Source organism: Dermochelys coriacea, chromosome 6, assembly GCF_009764565.3.
Source record: "Dermochelys coriacea isolate rDerCor1 chromosome 6, rDerCor1.pri.v4, whole genome shotgun sequence".
Taxonomy (NCBI): domain Eukaryota; kingdom Metazoa; phylum Chordata; order Testudines; family Dermochelyidae; genus Dermochelys; species Dermochelys coriacea.
The window spans coordinates 44611966-44628794 of record NC_050073.1 but is presented as its reverse complement, the minus strand read 5'-3'; the positions used below and the strand labels follow the sequence as shown (position 1 = coordinate 44628794).

General features: G+C 42.3%; 1 long non-coding RNA gene across 1 annotated transcript; it reads right to left on the bottom strand.

Annotated features, from left to right (window-relative positions):
* Positions 1-1688: 1688 nt before the first annotated feature.
* On the bottom strand, positions 1689-16395 carry LOC122460687. The gene is made up of 3 exons (XR_006282148.1): positions 16383-16395; positions 12824-12828; positions 1689-2571 (listed from the first exon to the last, which is right to left on the bottom strand). It is a non-coding gene; the product is annotated as an uncharacterized LOC122460687 (long non-coding RNA).
* Between the last annotated feature and the right edge of the window lie 434 nt (positions 16396-16829).

Here is a 16829-nt window from a genome sequence, read left to right as displayed (position 1 = left end):
GGGAATCATTTGGTAGAGACAACCTGGAAAAATGGAGTTCTTTCTTACTTTTAGAAGTAAGCTAATGCATAAAATTATGTTCACTATTTGTGATATTATTTCAACTCTTGAATGGAGTCTGAAAAAGAGACACTAAATCCTCCACCTTAAACCAGGTTTGACTGTGGTTTTCAAAGGAGCCTTAGGGAGTAAAGGTACCCAAATCCCTTTGACATGCATTTGGAATTTTATTCTAAACTACCTCAGGCTCCTTTGGAAATCCCAGGTTACATATTAAAATAATTAAATTCCACTTCTTTAGAGTACTTTTTATTGGTTCACAAACATAGCAACGCTTACAGCAAGTCTCACACATTTTAAAGCAGATCAGCAGTAAACAAGACTTCAAGACAGTGGATATAACATGAGAATTTCATACAGAGACTAAATATTTGAAACTTAGTTTTGGGGGAAGAAAAGTCAACATGCCTAAATAAAATACATAAAAACCACACACCTCTATCCCCATGATTACTGATTATTTCTATCACCGTACTGCCTCAGTGCTTAAAGTGGGGCCTTTGTTTCATTGCAGTAGACACTATCCTTCAGCATGTACCCTTGAAAGATCTAAAAAAGCCCAGCCCAACTCCACTATTTCATAGTAACAAGTTAGTCCACATCCAACTCAGTTTTGTTGTTCTGTCTGGAGGACAGTTCAGGTATTGCCTCCATACATTCCCCCTTCTCCCTCTTGAGGGAAGAGTGTTTAATCAAATACAGGAACACATGCTTTTGGAAGTTACTACTAGTTATTTTGCATTACTAGTTAAAGGGTTGCCCAAAATCTATAATTTTTCAATGGGAAAAAACACAACAAACAAACAAACAAAAAATCAAACAGGCTAGGAGATTTAACAGTTCTCCAGAGAGACAAATGGGGGATTGACCTGGTATACTAGGTCTATAAAAGTTGAGATAACAGACAGAGGTCACTTGGTTTGAGAAGGTGGCTGACCCTGACCTGTTACTCAGAGAAAAATGAAAGCCCTGCTGCAAGTGGACGATAATAAGATGCTTTCTAGATCTATGTTAGTCCTTGCAGAATATATTTGAATTAATGTATCTCCATCATAATGTTGCCGCCACAGAGTGCCCGAGGCAAGCAACAGCGGGGTTCGTTGCCCGGTGTGCGTCGCCCAATAATCACAAGGGATGGAGAAGTAGAAAAGTTTATTTGAAGCTTCAAGCGGTACAGGGAGACAACAATCTCAAATCCTGCACACCAGAGCAAGTAGTTACACATACTTTTATACATTCTTTCTTCAACATACTTATCCAATAGCAAGCTGCCCTGATCACCCATATAGCCAATCTGGTATACAAGCTAGTTCCCTTTTTCCTCATACCATCTATTTAACCATATATGGAGTTGTTTTTGTTCGGTATTGTTTGACAGATCTGACCTATCTGGCCTAATCTAGTTTCAGCCATTTTGCGCTTACAACAAATTGTTGCAAAATCCTCAGCATGGCTGCTGCGAGTGCCTCTGGGCGGAGGGGCCTGAGGTCACCTGGGCCTAGAGCAAGGAGACTTCATCGACACTTGTGGTCTTCCATCCCCTCGAGTTACCTAGTGGCCACGCCCAGTGTCCCCAACAACTCCTTCCTTTGAGAATACTCAACAGCCTTGGCTCCAAGTTTTCTCAATTGGGCTACTTATCTTTTTACAATGGGACTTTGCATAAGCACTTTGTGATAGCCCTGAAGAGAATGAATTACCAAATTTTTCAAAAGGGTCCTGACACATGATACTGCATAACATAACACCATCAGTACAATCAGTACAGGAAGGAGAATTTTCAATAACAGGCTAAATAAACCACCAAGCCAAGATGACAAACCCCATCCTGAAAACAAGGTTTGCAACCAATCACTCTCGGGGGCAGTGTAGGCAGCCTGTGCTCTGGCTCGGGCATGGGCCTCAGCCTGTACCACCTTTTCATAGACCTCATAACTGCTATCATTTACATATACACAACATCGGGACCCGACGAGGGCACAAACCCCCCCTTGGGATGCCAAGAGGTAGTCCAAAGCCTGCCTGTTTTGGAGGGAATACGTCCTGAGCTGCTGTACCTCTTTATTTAATGTTTTTACTGCCGATCCTAAATCACTAATCGAGTCCTCTAACTCTAAGGCGACTTTCTCAAGTACCATTTGAAGCCTTACAGTATAGCGACCTATGCATACCAGGGCCGGCCCGGTAAACAGTGGCGCTATTCCCAGTATAGAGCACCCTACAAGCTTTTCAGTTGCGAGGGGATTCTTAACATTGCCCTCCAATGCCGCATTGAGTTGCTGTAGGGTCTCTTCTCGTGACTTAACAGAGGTATCTCGGGCATTTCTAATCTTTCCTTTGGGCAGCGTGGTAGTTATCGAAAGATGAGGAACTCCATGAGCTATACAACAGCTACTTGTCCAGTTGGCTGGCAGCACCTTGTAAGCCTTTCGGCCACATACGAAATAGTGACCCTGTAGGGCCTAGTAAGGACTGTCTCTTAGTGGGGTTCCTTGGATATTTAAGGCTGCTCTTCCAAACAGTTTATATGCCCCTAGGGGGGCTTCCCATCCTCCTGATTGGTTACAAGTGGGGGTGTTTCTAGTTGTGTCGTTCAAATTGCACTCGCCATAGGGACTGCTGTAAACCCACCATTGGCCTGCTATATTGGAGATATTAACTGAATGGCAATTTATATTTCCTGACCCTCCTTTTGTGCTAAGATTATTCGTAAGAGTTTCCCCAAAAGGGGAGGAACCATTACACCCATACTGCTGACCTCCCCTCTTGGTCTTTATCCAATACCCATCGGCCCACTGTGTAATAACACAGGAGCTCTTTCCCACTGGACGCCCATAGTGATCAGATTGGTTTTGGGTAAAACAAAATACTCCCTCAGTGAGGACTGCAATTGAATACTCCTGGTCCTGGTAGGTGGCTTGCTGCAAAGAGATCTTGTTCCAGAACGGCGAGTCCGTTCGGTTTTTATCTTCCTGCTCTTTGGTGGAGGCTAATTCTGCTGGGGTTAAGGGCAGCATGGGATTACTGATGTGAGTAACAAACAGTAATTGGCTCATCTTTGTCATCTTGTGGTATTTTCTATAAATGCAAGCTTCTTTTTCCACACACATGCTTCTGCACCATACCAAAGTACCTGGTATTAAAGCACATTAAGAACAGTTACTTCCACTGCATTTGGCAACCTTGTTGGCAGTCTTAGAAGAGAGACTAGGAATGCTGTCTCAAACCTAGCCCTAGTCTGAAGTTTTTTATGCACAGTGCTGATAAAGAAGATACAGCAATCCAAACTCGCCTTACAAAGCCATCGTTCAGTGGGTATGGATGCTGAGTCATGTCTCAAGCCTAGCAACAGGCCTCTCTCTCCTTCTGCATCTGCTCTGTGCATATAGAAAACTTCAGCCTAGGGCTTCTAATTGCACATTTGTCATTAATGCTTACATTTATTTAGGAGAAAACACCTATTTTAAAAGGTGTATGCATTAGAGGCATACCATTCAGGCCCAATTCAAGGGTCTTTATAGGACAGCTGTAATTAGACCTACAAGAAAAATAGGGAAGTTGGTTAATTAAATGCCTTTTTGTCAAAATATGATTCTCCCTGAAAGAGTTTTAGGATAGCTCGCACATTTTCTAGAAGGCAACAGGATTTTTTCTGCTCTGACCATCAAAATTCTCACATCAATTAGTGTGGATTTAGCAAAAAAGATTGGATTGATCCATAGAGATGCAAGACCAGTATTTCCAGTACACAGGATATTCTACTCCACAGTTTAAATCATATAGAATTAAATGACCATCTCGTAATGGATATTTTTCTGTCCTTTTAGTTGCTCTGTGTCTATATATGGTCCCCAGTGTCAAGAGTATCATCAGTGACTAATGGGCCAAACTCAAATAATTCAGACATTTATTCAACCAAGTATGAAATGCTCACTTTTGCCTGGAATTCACACTGTAGATTTCATGAGACCTTTGATCAAATTTTCATTGCTTCCCAGTTTCAGAGAGGTCAGAAACACTGCAATATATTTCCTAGCAGTATGTTGGAACCTCCATTTCTGAGGAACACCAGGCAGTGCAGAGACATGCAAAAATTAACACAAATAAACTAAAAGGTTGACTGAACTAATCTGAAGTTTAAAGTGGGAGGTTCATTTTGGTTCATGATTGGACCCAGGTTTATATCTACTTATATTTGATCATAAAAACTGTCTCAGTTACTTTGAATAATAAAAAAAGACTGTGGCCAAAAGCTAGAAGCCCTTACTCAAGCAAAACAGTGATTGAAATCAAGGAAGTAATTAGTGAAGAAAACTGAGTGAGGACTTTAGGATTCTATTTAGAATAATGCCTAAATATATTAGCTTGTACATAACTTTACGTATGCAAGTAGTCCAAAGGGATAGTCATAAGCATGTTCATAACTTTCATATTTGAAGGTCTGGCATCTCACTTTTTACCATTATGTTTAATTTAACTAGTTACTTTTTATGCCTTATTTACCTGGGTCTCTAATGCGATCCGACAGGTCAGCTTCACTTTCTATTTACATTTAGTGAGAGTGAGAACCAGAAAGTGAAACTGAATGTCCTGATCCAGCAAAGCTCTTAACCACTTGCTTAAAGTTAAGCATATGCTTAAATGCGTGGCTGAATCAGGGCCTATGCTGTGGAGACGTCAAACACCACAAGGAGGGTAATACTTTCATTTAAAACAAACAAAATTTCTCTTTCTGCAAGTACACACTCACAGTTCTCACTGTGTTCTCACTATCCTAGAGTCTACTTACAGTTCAAAAAAGTCAATTAAAGGCTTACATACTTGTTTACATTTTACAATGATTAACCACCACTTTATCCTCTCCTTTTCTCTAAATATGTCACACTCTGTATCCTTCCATTAAACACAGCAACATCATAGTTTAACTATATTATTTTAATAAACATGATATTAAAATACTATTTGTAATAGTCTTCCTCATTTTGCAATAGTAAAGTCTTCCCACAGTGGGCTTTGTGCAGTGTGGTCTCCTGGGACAAAGTTAAATATAGATAAATTTGCTATTGCAATCACTCTAGAACACAGACAACAAGTGGTTCTTAGGAATATTGACAGAGGAAAATTCTGTAGATTTACATTTACACTGAGGATAGAGTGTTTGATTGCTCTGATGTAATCCATTGGAAACCAGGATATTTGCATAACCATATTAAAATGACTGCAGTTTTCCTTCATGAGAGGAAAACAAACTTCCTGACAAAGATAATAGCTTAGCAACCCTTTTGTGGTAACTGGAACACCAGCAACAGAAATATTTACACTGTTTTTATAGCACTTTAGGACTTAGCTATCTAGAAGGCTGGAGGAATTTTTCTGTACTTCTAAAAATGGATGCCAGACAGAGGACCTGAAAAGAAAAATATGCTTTAACTTTTTGGAAATATGTATAGTGACTACAAAAGAAAATTTTGGCACTCAGTGCTACTGCCCAGACTCCGATGCTTTTTTCTTTGTAAGATGCAGTTTGTGAATTTGTTTGAATATCATTTTAAATATTCTATTGAATATAATCAGTGGTTAGCATTTCCAATTGATATCAGGTATTACAATTATATTCTAGTCTGAGTATAAGGAAAGACTTGTAAACGAGCAAAGGTTAAATTTTTCAGTGTAACCACTGCCACTTATGGAAAACAGCAAAAAGCTGAGAAGACAACATGCATTTGATAGTGAGTAAAAATATAAATAGGTCTCAAGAACCTCTTAAATTCCACATTTGATACTTATTATATAGGTTATTAAATATACTTAGATTACAACACACACAATTTATACCGCAGAAGTAGTGCATACAGGACTACTCAATTATTAGAGAATGATGATGGTTTAAGGCAGGTTGTGAAACACTTCTCTTCCTCCCCACCCCCCACACACATGAGAGGAATTACTCAGATGACTAAAGTCAGTGGGACAATGTGTGTGAATATTTTTTCATTATGGCCCCTGCTGAAGAAAACATACCTCTCAGGAGGGTGCTTAAATACTAAGTACATTCTGAAGTACTCTCCTGAATAGGGATAAATTTAAGCATATGCTTAAGTGCTTTCCTAAATTGGGGCCTATGGAGAGGAAGAAGTTTTGCAATCTGGTCCATAAGGTGTAGTAGTTTAGTCACTACTAAAATGTCAAAATTCTGTGGGTAGCTGTTGGTAAATATTGTCTGAGATATTTAAGTTCTTCCTGTTCTGAGCAGAGAAAAGCAATGTTTATCTCAGATACTGACTGTGCTCAGTGAGGGCAAATGCTGATTTTTGACTGTTGACCATCACATGACAATACTAAGGTACAGGTGGATTTGAAAGCACCTACAGTGATTTACTGAGCGACATGGCATCTCTCTCAAATATGAGTGAAGAACTGGAAGGTACAACTCTTGTGCATCATAGGGCTGCTCTTTGTCATAAGTGTGAGTAGACCGGCTTTAACTCTGTCTTCAGAGAGTTGTTCCATACAGAGGAGATCAGTGTTTTCCTTGGATGAAGGCTTTGCTATCCTGCAGTGGAAGAGTGGAGATTGGGAGCTAATCACAAAAATAGAGGCTGAAATCCTAAACCCATTATTCATGCAGCTAGTATCTAATCAGTTTTGACCAGGAGCACCAAATCATAGAATATCAGAGTTGGAAGGGACCTCAAGAGGTCATCTAGTCCAACCCCCTGCTCAAAGCAGGACCAATCCCCAAGTAAATCATCCCAGCCAGGGCTTTGTCAAGCCTGACCTTAAAAACCTCAAAAGGAAGGAGATTCCACCACCTTCCTAGGTAACGCATTCCAGTGCTTCACCACCCTCCTAGTGAAAAAGTTTTTCCTAGTATCCAACCTAAACCACCCCCACTGCAACTTGAGACCATTACTCCTCCTTCTGTCATCTGCTACTACTGAGAACAGTCTAAATCCATCCTCTTTGGAACCCCTTTCAGGTAGTTAAAGCAGCTATCAAATCCCCCCTTATTCTTCTCTTCCACAGACTAAACAATCCCAGTTCCCTCAGTCTCTCCTCATAAGTCATGTGTTCCAGTCCCCTAATAATTTTTGTTGCCCTCCGCTGGACTCGCTCCAATTTTTCCACATCCTTCTTGTAGTGTGGGGCCCAAAACTGGACACAGTACTCCAGATGAGGCCTCACCAATGTTGAATAGCGGGGAATGATCACGTCCCTTGATCTGCTGGCAATGCTTCTACTTGCACAGCCCAAAACGCAGTTAGCCTTCTTGGCAACAAGGGCACACTGTTGACCCATATCCAGCTTCTTGTCCACTGTAATCCCTAGGTCCTTTTCTGCAGAACTGCTGCCTAGCCGTTCAGTCCCTAGTCTGTAGCAGTGCATGGGATTCTTCCGTCCTAAGTTCAGGACTTTGCACTTGTCCTTGTGGAACCTCATCAGATTTCTTTTGGCCCAAGCCTCTAATTAGTCTAGGTCCCTCTGTATCCTATCCATACCCTCCAGCGTATCTACCACTCCTCCCAGTTTAGTGTCATCTGCAAACTTACTGAGGGTGCAGTCCATGCCATCCTCTAGATCATTAATGAAGATATTGAACAAAACCGGCCACAGGACTGACCCTTGGGGCACTCCGCTTGATATCGGCTGCCAACTAGACATGGAGCCATTGATCACTACCCGTTGAGCCCGACAATCTAGCCAGCTTTCTATCCACCTTATAGTCCATTCATCCAGCCCATACTTCTTTAACTTGCCGGCAAGAATAGTGTGGGAGATTGTATCATAAGCTTTGCTAAAGTCAAGGAATAACACATCCACTGCTTTCCCCTCATCCACAAAGCCAGTTATCTCATCATAGAAGGCAATTAGGTTAGTCAGGCATGACTTGCCCTTGGAGAATCCATGCTGACTGTTCCTGATCAATTTCCTCTCCTCTAAGTGCTTCAGAATTGATTCCTTGAGGACCTGCTCCATGATTTTTCCAGGGACTGAGGTGAGGCTGATGGGCCTGTAGCTCCCCAGATCCTCCTTATTCCCTTTTTTAAAAATGGGCACTACCTTAGCCTTTTTCCGGTCCTCAGGGACCTCTCCTGATCACCATGAGTTTTCAAAGATAATAGCTAATGGCTCTGCAATCACGTCCGCCAACTCCTTTAGCACTCTGGGAGGCAGCGCATCCAGCCCCATGGACTTGTGCTTGTCCAACTTTTCTAAATAGTCCAGAACCAATTCTTTCTCCACAGAGGACTGGTCACCTCCTCCCCAGGCTGTTCTGCCCAGTGCAATAGTTTGGGAGCTGACCTTGTTCATGAAGACACAGGCAAAAAAAGCACTGAGTACATTAACTTTTTCCACACTAGGTTGCCTCCCCCATTCAGTAAGGGGCCCACACTTTCCTTGATTTTCTTCTTGTTGCTAACATACCTGAAGAAACCCCTCTTGTTACTCTTAACATCTCTTGCTAGCTGCAACTCCAAGTGTGCTTTGGCCTTCCTGATTTCACCCCTGCATATCTGAGCAATATTTTTATACTCCTCCCTGGTCATTTGTCCAATCTTCCACTTCTTGTAAGCTTCTTTTTTGTGTTTAAGATCAGCAAGGATTTCACTGTTAAGCCAAGCTGGTCGCCTACCATATTTACTATTCTTTCTATACATCTGGATGGTTTTTTCCTGTAACCTCAATAAGGATTCTTTAAAATACAGCCAGCCCTCCTGGACTCCTTTCCTCCTCATGTTACTCTCCCAGGGGATCCTGTCCATCAGTTCCCTGAGGGAGTCAAAGTCTGCTTTTCTGAAGTCCAGCGTCCGTATTCTGCTGCTCTCCTTTCTTCCTTGTGTCAGGATCCTGAACTCGACCATCTCATGGTCACTGCCTCCCAGGTTCCCCTCCACTTTTGCTTCCCCTATTAATTCTTCCCGGTTTGTGAGCAGCAGGTCAAGAGGAGCTCTGCCCCTAATTGGTTTCTCCAGCACTTGCACCAGGAAATTGTCCCCTACACTTTCCAAAAACTTCTTGGATTGTCTGTGCACTGTGGTATTGCTCTCCCAGCAGATATCAGGGTGGTTGAAGTCTCCCATGAGAACCAGGGCCTGCGATGTAGTAACTTCCGTTAGTTGCTGGAAGAAAGCCTCGTCCACCTCATCCTCCTGGTATGGTGGTCTATAGCAGACTCCCACCACGACATCATCCTTGTTGCTCACACTTCTAAACTTAATCCAGAGACTATCAGGTTTTTCTGCAGTTTCATACCAGAGATCTGAGCCGTCATACTTCTCTCTTACATACAATGCAACTCCCCCATCTTTTCTGCCCTGCCTGTCCTTCCTGAACAGTTTATATCTATCCATGACAGTACTCCAGTCATGTGAGTTACCCCACCAAGTCTCTGTTATTCCAATCACATCATAATTCCTTGACCGTTCCAGGACTTCCAGTTCTCCCTGCTTGTTTCCCAGGCTTCTTGCATTTTGTATAGGCACTTAAGATAACTCTCTGATCGTCCTGCTTTCTCAGTATGAGGCAGGAGCCCTCCCCTCTTGCGTTTTTCTGCTTGTGCTTCCTCCCAATATCCCACTTCCCTCAGGGCTTTGGTCTCCTTCGCCCAGTGAACCTAGTTTAAAGCCCTCCTCACTAGGTCAGCCAGCCTGCTTGTTAAGATGCTCTTCCCTCTTCGTTAGGTGGAACTTGTCTCTGCCTAGCACTCCTCCTTCTTGGAACACAATCCCACGGTCAAAGAATCCAAAGCCTTCCTCCGACATCACCTACGTAGCCATTCATTGACTTCCATGATTCAACGGTCTCCACCCAGGCCTTTTCCTTCCACAGGGAGGATGGATGAGACCACCACTTGCACCTCAAAATCCTTTATCCTTCTTCCCAGAGCTACGTAGTCTGCAGTGATCTGCTCAAGGTCATTCTTGGCAGTATCATTGGTGCCCACGTGGAGAAGTACGAAGGGGCAGCGTTCTGAGGGCTTGATGAGTCTCTGCAGTCTCTCTGTCACATCATGAATCCTAGCTCCTGGCAAGCAGCAGACTTCTCGGTTTTTCCGGTCCGGGTGGCAGATAGATGACTCAGTCCCCCTGAGGAGGGAGTCCCGTACCACCATCACCCACCCCCTTCTCTTGGGAGCGGTGGTTGTGGAACCCCCATCCCTAGGACAGTGCATCTCATGCCTTCCAATCAGCGGAGACTCCTTCTGCTCCCTTTCCCTCAGATGTATCATCTAGTCCACTCTCCGCATTAGTACCTGTGGAGAGAACATGAAAACGGTTGCTTTCCTGTATCTGCATTGCTGGTACATGGATGATCCCCTTTCTTCTTCTGGAGATCACATGCTGCCAAATTTCTTCACCATCCTTCTGTCCCCTCTGCGCAGCCTGCTCTCAATCTTCAGAATGTTGTATCTGTAGAAGCATATCCTGACGTCTGCCCAGGAAATCTTCAGTTTCTCTTATGCAATGCAGGGTTGATACTTGTTTCTCCAGACCTTGAGCCTTCTCTTCCAATATGGAGACCAGCTTGCACTTTGTACAGAAATTTCCACTACATGCATCCAACGAAGTGGGTATTCACCCACGAAAGCTTATGCTCCATAGACTCATAGATATTAAGGTCAGAAGGGACCTTATTGTCTTTATGTCCTTATATGTCTTTATGTCCTTATTGTCATTATGATCATCTAGTCTGACCTCCTGCACAATGCAGGCCACAGAATCTCACCCACCCACTACTGCAATAAACCGCTCACCTATGTCTGAGCCACTGAAGTCCTCAAATCATGGTTTAAAGACTTCAAGGTGCAGAGAATCCTCCAGCAAGTGACCCACACCACATGCTACAGAGGAAGGCGAAAAACCCCCAGGGCCTCTTCCAATCTGCCCTGGAGAAAAATTCCTTCCCAACCCCAAATATGGTAATCAGCTGAACCCTGAGCATGTGGGCAAAATTCACAAGCCAGATACCCAAGAAAGAATTCTCTGTAGTAACTCAGATCCCACCCCATCTAACATCCCATATGTCTGTTAATCTATAAGGTGCCACAGGACTCTTTGCTGTTTGTACAGTAAGTCGCTTCTTTCTGTGGAAGAAAGACAAACATGGCACATCCTTTGCAGGTAACAACAGCTGAACGCTCACCATCCATATTACTTTCCTTCTAAGAGCTTCCTCACGTGTTGTAGTAACTACTCAGAGAAGCCTGCAAGTGAAAGTCTTAGCGGGCTCTCCCAAGGCAAACTCCCTCTTTAGCCTCTCCGCTGTTCGCCGCTCAGCTGGTTCGCAGCTGACTGGCTTTTTATAACAGTCAGGCCCACTCAAGGCTCTCCTGGAACAAATGCTGCATTACACAGGTATTCAATCCCATGTTGAAATTCAGTGAAGTTCAAGTTCCACTGCTATTTTGCAAAAAACATTTTTCTTTGGCTGCAGATCTGGGTGTGGGAAAGTATTTTACCATTTTCCCCCTGTACCATTAATGTAATTAAACCAAAAGTGGTAGATGGAGAAATGCAGTTTCATTATACAATCTCCATGCTTCTACTATAGACACTTCCCCCTCTGGAAATACAGTACTTGCAAAACCTAAGTTTCCCTGTAGAACATCATATTAAAAATCTAATCTACCAGACACTTAACGTACATTACTCGTGATGCGAGTATGGTTTTCTCATTGAGTCTCAGGGAAGGATGCTGAAATAGATGCAAATCCAGATCACCTGGAGAGGGATTAATAATTTTCAGAAGGAAAAATCAAGCACTAGCATGGAGAAAATACATGTTCTTGCTATCTCAGGCCTATTATGGGATGGAGAGTAGCCAACTCAGCACAACCAAGAAAAACAAATGATCTTATCACTGTGTGCTATGAAGACATTTAGTACAATATGTTCATAGAGTGTTATGTGTTTGTCTGCTCAGCAACAAGGCAGAGTTGTTCTGTCTTGTTTAATTCATCCTTGCTCTTTAATTTCTCCTCGTGTGAGACTAGAGTGGGGGCGTGGGGGTGGAAATCAAATCCAGGTTGGTCTACTAAGCTTCTCTATTATGGCAAAATTTACTGAAAGTGAAAAAGGTGGGTTCTCCCATGCTTATCATCTCAGATGAATCGGGGCTGGCAAGGGAGGAATCTTTCCCAATAGGCTGAAAAACTTCTCCACTGATAAAGTCTCAGGTGGAGAATTGTGTCCAGTTCTGGGTGCCACATTTCAGGAAAGATGTGGACAAATTGGAGGAAGTCCAGAGGGGAGCAACAAAAGTAATTAAAAGGGTTTAAAAAAAACATGACCTCCAGATTAAATACATCCAAGTTTTTAAATCTTTCTTCATAGAAGAGACATAATAGTTTCAAGCACACAAAAGGAGGAGGGAGAAGAATTGTTCTCCTTACCCACTGAGGATAGGACAAGAAGCAATGGTCTTAAATTGCAGCAAGAGAAGTTTAAGTTAGACATTAGGAAAAACTTCCTAACTGTCAGGGTGGCTAAGCACTGGAACAAATTGACTGGGAAATCCGTTTTTTGGAGGTTTTTAAGAACAGGTTAAACAAACACCGGTCAGGAATGGTCTAGTGCAAGGGACTGGACTAGATTACCTACTGAGGTCCCTTCCAGTCCTATGATTCTATCATGTTCTGCTATGATAGCCCTCTCACTCCACTAGCCTTTATGGCCCTGTGTGTCACCACTCTTTCCCCCCCCCAAGACGCCAATAGTTTTACATAAAATTTGCAGATTAAAACGACTGAGCAATTTAAGACTTGGACTCATGCTAGAATTTCTATCTTAGGTTTTCAGACACAAGTGTTTGGATAAGCTTCTTTTATTCCTTGGATGGGTCACTGGCAGCAGAGATCAAACATGGGACCTTTGCATCTGAAAGCATGATCTTCCACTGCACTGCTAAACAAACCAGCTCTCTTAAGGCTGGAGTAGGCTTATCCATTTCTACGTATGGCTCAGCCACCACTATAGGGAGACAGAACTATGCTGAGCAGGTCTAGGTTACACATCCAAATTTGGGGTTTGATTTAGATAAGCATTTAGAAAAATAAGGGCAACATTTGGAAACCTAGCTGATTTAGAGTCTAACTTCAAACCCACATATCAGACCTAAATAAGGGTGGCCTGGTTTTTTCTCTTGTGGGTGGTCAGCACCTCTGAAAGTCAGGCCACTCTTGTTTGTGTGCTGATATAGTCATTTAGACACCTACTTTTAGGTGACCTTACCCCTTAGAAGGTGACCCATCTACATTCCCTGGAAAAGCTATAAGTAACCTTCTAATATGAAGAGTCTAAAGCCACCCTTTTTGTCATCAAAGGCACCCCAAAGACTGCAAAATCACAGACCTTCTCAGACAATTTGAAAATGACCATTGTTGGTAACTCATAATGCGTTGACTTATGGGGACAAATCTCAGCTTGTGAAATCTGTCATACTACCAGCTGCCGATCTGGCCCATAAGCTGTATGTAATTAATCAACCACAATGTGTGTCTTAGGGGTTCTGAGACATTTCAAGTGAGCACCTCAACTGTTGTAAATCTATATAGCTTTGCTGAAGTCAATAGAGATCCTCTGCTGGTGAAAAAAATCAGTGTATCAGGTCTCTTATGTTGAGATCTGTGTTTAGGCTGGATCTAAGGGAGTAAAGTGCCCAACTCCTGTTGAAAGCCAGTGGGATTTGGGCATCTGGCTTCTTTTAGGCTAGGGTTTTCAATGAAGACTTTGAGCAAAAGTTAGGATGTAGATGGAAAGAGGGTAACAATTAGACCATTGTTCCTTGTGTAATGTAATGTGAAAAATGCATATTTGTACTTAGCATTTACTTTCAGCATGCCAGCTGAGATTTCTTGTAAAACAGAAAATGAAGCTAGTCAAATATACCTACTGTTATAATCTGAATCTGTAAGAATTTTGCTAAGTTTTCTAACAGAAGAATCTGTGTGGTGTTTTGTTTAATTTGTTTCATTATCTTAGTCAAGAAATATGACACAACACTTAAGAACGTAAACACTCTGACTTATGACAGTTTGTTGCTATACAAGTAAAAGACTTTTCTCAAAGCCATGGCAGACATGAACATACACAAAGATGTTCTGCATAGCAGAGAAGGCCACACACAAAGTTCTGTGAATTTAATTTTTTGATTCACATTTCTTTTCTCCCATAAAACCCAAGGTGGGCCATGGCTGTTTTTTTCATAAATGCTGAGAATTCTCAAAGCCTTGCCATTAGTGCCTCAAATATGGAGTGTCAGAAAAAAATCAGACAAGACCCTATTTTCATGTGTACAAGGGACTAGTGAATTCCCCATAAGAAAAGCTTAGACTAAGTGAAGTGTTATGGAGACCTTATTCTTCTACATTCTAAAGAAAATTCCCTGGTTGCCATCAAACCTTACTCCTAATGCCAACCAAAGAGTCAGCCACAGGAGATGTTACTGCTTGAAAAATGCATTCTGAAGGTTGGCATCTAGGTCTTGCAGCTGCTAAGCACACACTATGGGTGGTCAGAGCTGTTGACTCCGAAACTGCAGCAGTCACAGACAGCAAAATAGATAAGAGCAAAGGAGAAAGAAGACAGTGTCCAGTAAACATGTACCTGACCCATATTTGTCTGGTTACTCAACCTCTATTTAGAACTAAGGTGATCGTACATCCTGTTTTGGCCAGGACAGTCCCTTTTTAAAGCCGTGTCCCAGCCATCCTGACTTTTTTTTGGCAAAGTGGGCATTTGCCCTGTTTGCTCTTGCTGACTTGATCAGGTGGCCTGAGCAAACAGGACAAATGCCCACTTTTGTCAAAAAAGTGTGGTGCGGATGAATGTGTGGGGAGACAGGTAGGGCTTGGGCAAGCAACGACGCCAGCCCCAAGCTTATGCGGGGGACGAGCAGTGCCACCAGCCCCACACAGGGGAAGAGGGGACCCACGTTCAGGTAAGTGGCTTAGGCCAGCCACGTGCGGGGGGGGGGGCAGGAGGGCTCGGACTAGCCCTATACGGTGTCCCATTTTCCCTTTGGGATATGGTCAGCCGATTTAGAGCAGTAGTAGTATCTAGAAACATGTGGATGTCAATGGAGCTATGTGACTTTACATAGCGGAGGACCTGACCCTTAACATATGACTTCCAAATAATCCAAAAGTACAAGATATCTATGTTTAGAAGGTTGAAGGAGAGAAAGAGAGAGCAAGATGCTTTCATCTTAATCCTTTAAAGCACAGGAATATGATCTTTCTTCCCTAAATGGACCCTTCCACTATTGAGACTGAAAAGAAATGAGCTAACAAGGACATTTGTACATTTTACTTATAGACAATCAACCTCTCCCCTACTTTTTTGCTACTTGTTTGTTGTGTCCCGTCTAAAATTAGACCATTAGTAGTTCTGCTCAGGGACCATGTCTTATCTGTTTTTTTAGGTGACTAGCATAGTTGCAGTGCTATAGAATATATAAAAACAATCCTGTTAGAACACATTTAAATACCTATGATGTGCCAAACATCTGGACAAATTCTCAAGCTTTTTCAGCTTTTTCTCCACATCTCAACCATCAATCATGTGAAGCTCAGTTTCATTGTACCTCTTTTTGACACTAACGCAGTTAAGCTACTGTACTTCTTCCTCAGACTCATACCTGACTAATTGCCATTTACTTGGGTACAAAGGAAATCCATATACATAGATTCAGTGGAACAAGTATACTGAAACAGCAAATGAAGCTCTGCACTGGCTAAGGAAATGGGGGAGCTGAAGGAGAGCCCTGCTCCTTCAAAGCAAAGAGAGGAAGGGGAAGCTTCTCTGCTTTAGTAGAAGAGCAACAGCTGTCCTCTCATGAAACCTCTTTACTTTAACCCCCTGAGCACATTTTCCAAAACCATCCTGGTAGAACAAAACCAAAAATATAAGGACCAACATTCCAAATATCTACAATAAAGGGGTGTGTATGCTTCCCAGGACAGGAATCATGTGTGCATTTTTATCTTCAATAAAACTGAGCTCAACATCAGCACTCGTTTAACAAACAACAAGCCTAATAGGATGGGGTCCCAACAGGTTCATGGACAAGCCTTTCATCTCTGAAGACCTGGATATATCCTAATTTACAGTAGGTCACATGTAAAAGTAAGTTTAGTGGACTCCTTCATCTCCCTATCATGCAGGTTAACATAATTAAGCATATTAGACAGTTTTTTCCCCTCAAAAAAAAAAATCCAGGGATATGATTGCCGGTAGGAAATGGGTGGTATTGACAAAGCTTTGGCAGGGAGCTTGTGAAATTCTTGCTCACGGCCTTCTTAAAGACATTGAGTCTCACACTGCTGTTTTAAATGGGGGGGGAAAAAGTTTTAAAAACTCCACTAATTTATCCAGCAGTGCCTGCATTTCTGGTACTGGTAGAGGAGGTATGGAAACAAAACCCTGACTCAAAGATCATCAGATATTTTTCCTAAAATTGATGAAAGATGCGTTTTGAGACTGAAAGCCAAGTTTCAGATCTTCATTGGACTTTTTTATTGTCATGAATTTATAACGAAAGTATCAGCACTGAAAAGAGTTCACCATCTCCGATACCACACTGACAGGCACCATATGGGAACCCACACAGAGAGATGGGTCTGTGGGGATATATACTTTTTAAAATTTGTATTTATTATTTTTTGCAGGCATGAATGAGATGTGCTTGTGCCCAAGTCCAAGCTTCTTTTTATCATCACCTTGCTAGTGCAAGCGTTCATTTAGATTCATAGATTCATAGATACTAAG